Genomic DNA, 6,000 nt, shown 5'->3' with positions numbered 1-6,000 from the left:
ATAGCAGAGACAAGAAAGCTTAGTTGGGCATAGGAAACTATCTCTCCCACTTGCCTATTCTTTCCTTATTTACTTCTTACTTTGCTTATAATACCTTATATTCTTTTTCATTTCTTGTTCCTTTCTTTAGCTCTTCTTTTCTCTTTTTCTTTTTTCAGAGCCAGCTGTTACTGTCCATCAAGACAAATTGCAAGTTCTGGTCCCTTGTGCCACATTCTCTTCCTTTCTTCTCTCCATTTATAATCCCTGCTTTCCACTCCCTCAGTTATTGCTGCACCACTTCCTCCCACCTGTGTTATTGTCCCTTTCTTTATATTCCTTTTGCTTTATTTACTCTTGATTTTTACTTTTTCTTTCTTTAGAATTGCGTAGTCTTGTCACCTCTAACTGCAAGTTTTATGCAAGCGACATTTAGAGAATGGGCTGTGAGAGATCACTTCTTGGAAGTTCTTTTGAAAAAGTGCAGAATTCTGCAGAGCCAGCACTTATACATGTGTATTGCCAAAGGCAGTAGCACTGGCAGTTCAGGTGGAAAATTCAGACAATCGGAAGGGGTTTCAGAAGGTTCAAAGTTTAATAAAATGCGACAGACTATAGAAAGATGAATAGATTTATACTGAAGTTAGTAGAGGTTTCAAGAGCGATGATTGCCCTAAAGTGTTTTTAAGTTTCTTTCTACCTCTGCTTTGTGCACAAAAGTCCCTCATGAGAGCAAGAACAAAGCCCTATGGTACAAGTGCTACAACAGGTGATAATACAACTGTACACATGGTTGACTTATACTATTATTCTGTATACCTGGTCATGTGGCCCCAACAATTAAATATATCTAAAGGGGTGGTTCACCTTTAAGTTCATTTTTAGTATGTTTCAGAATGGCTAAATCTTGGCAACTTTTCAATTGGCCTTTTTGTTTTTTCTTTTTTTGTACTTTTTGAATTATTTGCCTTCTTCTTCTGACTCTTCAAATGGGGGTAACTGACCCCATCTAAAAACAAATGCCTTGTATGTTTACAAATGTATTGTTATTGCTACTTTTTATTAATCTTCTTTCCATTCAGGCCTCTCCTATTCCTATTCCAGTCTCTTATTCAAATCAGTGTATGGTTGCAAGGGTAATTTGGGCCCTAGCAACCAAACTGCTAAAATTGCAAACTGTCTCAGATTATCACGCTCTACATTATTCTAAAAGTTAAAGGTGAACTACTGCTTTAAGTTTAAGGCAAATGTAAACACACATTCTCAAGCTGGACATACATGGAGAGACTGGATGGCTGATCTGTCCCTTCAGCAAGCAGTTACACCAATCTATACTTCTATTCTTTACAATATGATGAACCTTCCATCAACAAGTTTTAGGGCCATGGGTTAAGGGTCCCAGTTTACAGGGAAAGTTGAGAAACTGTGCCATAGAACACCCTTCCTTAAGGTCCCCAGAGACGCCAAATGATTTTAGCGAAGTCCGACCAATCCGTCAAATTATCGTGAGGTTAGTGGGATTTGAACGATCGTACATCTTACGATTTTTCGTCCGACATCTGTCAGAAAATTGAAAATTGATCGGCCAGGTTGAAAAATCTTTATCGGCCCCAGTGCAATCTATCTATGTTTGCAGGGCCAAGCAGGCAGCTACCCTCAGTTTTGCTGGCAATATCGCCAGAAATGGTCTTTTTAGTTGCAGGACACATCGTACATTCAAACAATCATTTCGAGATAATCGTCGTCTCACGATGACGATTGGATCTTTTAAAAATCTTCCATAGCTTAACATACAGGCTGATCCAATCAACATTTTCGTAGCCATTTCAACCTTCAGCTGGACAGCCCTGCTTTAGTCCATTAGTTACAAACGTGAACTTGATGAACTTTGGTCTTTTTTTCAGCCCAAATTAACTATGTAATATATTCTCTTTCCTGGTATAGATCATATTAATTGGCTAAGACGGTTGAAGAATGACATGCAATGCATTTATTAGGGTGATACATGAGTGTCTCCAGATGTTCAACCCACACATTACTCTTACATTTAATGAATTGGTAAAAACAAGTAGGTGTGTTTAAGCTTCCTTAGTTAAAACATCTCTTTCAACCTGAGAATAATCTTGCCCCCAGTTTGTTAGAAGTCTCTATAAATCACTGGTGTCAGTGGCAGCGAGGGAGCTACCAGAGTCAGACATAGCTTAGGCCCACGGGTCACTATGATGAGTCAGGCACACACCATGATATTGTTAATATGCAGAGCTACGCTACCCACAGGAATGACGGAATGTCAGACAAATAAATCTGGACAGCCAGGTCCAGATTGAGAATTGAAATAGGCCCTCGTATTTCAGGTACACAGAGGCCCAATCAGCCCACACAGAGGCCCAAACAGCCCCCACCAGCCCCCACCAGCCCACTAAAAACTGACTTTCTATGGCACCTTATAGCAGCCCCTCTGGCATTTGCCAGAACCCACAGATTGCCAGTCCGGGCCTGTGGACTGCAGAGGACTACTGGTTTATATGCAACCTTGACAGGTCTGAGATGCTGGATTTCCTGATTCGAAGTTTTTGGGATTTTTGCATTCAGAGCTTAGAACTACTGGCAAAGGAGTCTGGGCTGAGTCACCCGTGTTAGTGCCTACACGTTGGGTAGAACTTTAGGAATGGAGGTGCATGTAGTTGGAATATCTAATTCCTCAGAATAAAAAACATCTTCCCAATCCACCTTGTGAAACAAGTAAACAGAAGGTTTATAATTTGTCTAACATTGACGTGTTCCCTCTAGTCTAGTATTAAACCAAGGGAGGGTGAGGGGAACAGTTTATCTGCAGGACTAAAAGTACGTACATGTGATAATTTAAAAGCTGTTGCTTCTCACATTGTTTATTTATTCTGTAATATTTTATAAAAAAAAATAATAAATAAATGATTTGGGGTAAAAATCTAATTTTACTTGCCCAAGGAGTGATTAAAAAATTACATGTACCAAAATGCATACATGGATTAACGTTTCCTTTACAAACACCACTAGGTAATACTATAGTATACTAATTGATACAGTTCTTGAAGATTGATACCAGTTGAGGTACTGTAGCCCACAGTTATTTCAATAAGGAGAGTCAAAATATTTTTTTATACGTTATTCATGGAGAATGAAGGGCAATTGACGTGGTCTTGTTTACATGAGCTGTGACTATGGGACATTAGAAGGACACTAATCACATGGGAGGATACTAAATTCCAACCACACTGAACAACTTCCGATTTAGTGAATTATGGAAAAGAAAAGTGGAAAGTAATAGATAAAACACATCCCGCACCTTGTGCAGTGGGCGAGGGGCACAAATGCAGAAGACTTTCCTGGATTCCCATTCTGCCTCTTCACGTCCATTGGGCTAGTAATATTGATCTTCTTGCCCAGGGGGAGGACAGAATAACAGTGCTGCCTTGGATTGATTAGAGAGAGGAGTATAAAACCTGATCCTTTTGTGGTAGCTGGGAGTTCTAAGGAGTAGCCTGATGTACCTGTTAAAGTGCAATTGATGGACATGCAAATGTATTCCTGTGTCATGCCTTTTACTTTACAGTTGCAAGTTGTGTGCATTTGTGCAAAAAGTACTAGCTGCCACAATCCTTTCTGCCTCTGGAATCTGAAACATGGTTTTGCCCTGGTTGTGGGGTGACAATGGAATGCATGGAAACAGGGCCGCCATCAGGGGGGCACAGGGGGTAGAGTTGTAGGGGGCCCTGAGGGTAAGGGGGCCCGGCCATGCCACACTCACTTGATTAGCCGGGCCCCCCATCTTTGTGAGAGCTGCTGACTTTGGGAAGGCATGGACGTTTAAGGCGCCCTGGCCACTAATTTTCTTATAATGGGGGGGGGGACCCTGGCCACCAATTTTGGCCACCAATTTTTTATTAACATGTGGGAACCCTAGCCACCAATATTTTTTTTGTTTTTTTACTGTGTGGTGGGGGGCTGACCTGTGGGGTGGGAAAGGCGGACCTGTAGGTGGGGTTTGCGGTGGGCGCAGCCCAGGGGGCCCAGGAAATTTTGCCGTTTGGGGCCCTGCGATTTCTGATTGCGGTCCTGCATGGAAAGCATGGTGCATTGCACTGATATTTAAACTATGCACTATTAACAAATGAGCTGTGGAGTGCGCAGTCATAAGATGGAGACTTTCATGCCCATGTCAGTGGCACCCACTAGGATAAGCATAGGCAAAATATACAGGTATGGGATCTGTTATCCAGAATGCTCAGGACCTGGTTTTTTCCAGATAAAGGACATTTATGTAATTTCAAACTTTATACTTTAAGGGGTTATTTATCAAAGTCCGACTTTATCTCAACATTTTCTGCTGCAAGTTACGATCAAATCCGCTCAGGTTTTTTACGCTTATTTATTATTACATTTTCCTGAAAACTTGCTTTGCGGTGGGAAAAAAAATATGATTTTCATGTTTTTTTAGGATTTTTCTTATGCTTTTTGCCTGAAAACTCTACAAACGTAGGGTATTGTGCGATACCCAGCGCACATCAAAAAGTCATTGGGACTTCTCCCATTGACTTATATGCAACCTTGACAGATCTGAGATGCCGGATTTTCTGATTTCTGAATTTTTGGGGATTTTTGCATTCAGAGTTTAGTAAATAACCCCCAAGTCTGTTAAAAAAATTTAAACATTAGATGAAGGATTGTTTTTCCCACCAATAAGGATTCTTTTTTCATAGTTACAAGGCACTATTTTTATTTAAGACAGAAAAAGTTTAAAAGTGTTAAATTATTTCATTATAATGCAGTCTATGGAAGACAACCTTCCCATAATTTGGAGTTTTCTGGATAATGAGTTTCCAATAACAGATCCCATACCTGTATACGTCTTGTGGGAGGTTGCAACTGCTGTCAGCAAAAAGAAAAACACATTTACTTCTATATACTTCTTCAAATAAATAGGGTGGCAAATATGGGGAACACAACTGGGGTGACAACACTGTTGCAAATGAAGAGATGTCTGATTTCATAGAACTGAGCTGCTTGTTCTCAGGTTTTGCTGGCGGCCGGTAAGAGTAACATAATTTTTTATGCTTCTCTCAGCATCAGTTTCATAGCAGAGGCCTGAGGGAACAATGAGCAGAGAACACACCAGGCTCATACACATCCCACAGCTGCTTCACTGTTTGGTTTGTTCAACACAGATCTGGGTTTAGGGGGACAAGGAAAGTTAAACTAAAGAAGTAGCTAGAAATGCTAGCCAGTAGCTAGAAATGTTGTACATTATGTTTTGGGCTTCTGTACCAGCCCCAGGCAACCACAGTCCTTTAGCAGTGAAGATTTGTGTGTGTCTCTAAAGATGCCCCAGTAGCTCCCCATCTTCTTTCCTGCTGATTCACTGCACATGCTCTGTGTTGCTGTCACTTACTGAGCTTAGGGGCTGACTCTAAATATGCAGTACACAAAATGTCACAATATAAGGCTGATTAGTAATTAATACCGATAATTACTACATGGCAGCACAGAAACCAGTGTAACTAGCACCATGATTTAATAATCAGCCCTGTAGCAGCAGCTTACAGACCAACCTCATGCTTGATAATTTGCAACGACCCCTAAGCTTAGCTTCTCAACAGCTGCTCAGAGCCCACTGAGCATGTCAGTGTCACAGACACTTTCCAAGATGGTGACCCCCTGTGACAAGTTTGAATTCCTGGATCATTGCTGCTATTGAGGAGCTGAAGCAATAAGTTTAGTATATATAATATATATAATAGTATATATAATATGGCATTAAAGCCATATTAATTTTATGGTGTAGTTCTCTTTTAACTCACACACCGGCTGTGTATATCCAGCCAGAAGGAATCCAGGTAAGTTATTGTTAATGTACAGTCCATAATGTGTCTGATGCTGGGGGCCCAAAGCAATTTCCCTCTCAGCCCTATGTTACAGGAATCTTTATACTAAATCTCAGGGCAGCAGCCTAAGCCATCACTGATTGCAGGAGTTTGTTGTGTT

Source organism: Xenopus laevis, chromosome 2L (genome assembly GCF_017654675.1).
Source record: "Xenopus laevis strain J_2021 chromosome 2L, Xenopus_laevis_v10.1, whole genome shotgun sequence".
Classification (NCBI taxonomy): domain Eukaryota; kingdom Metazoa; phylum Chordata; class Amphibia; order Anura; family Pipidae; genus Xenopus; species Xenopus laevis.
Note: the sequence above shows the minus strand (reverse complement) of the source record.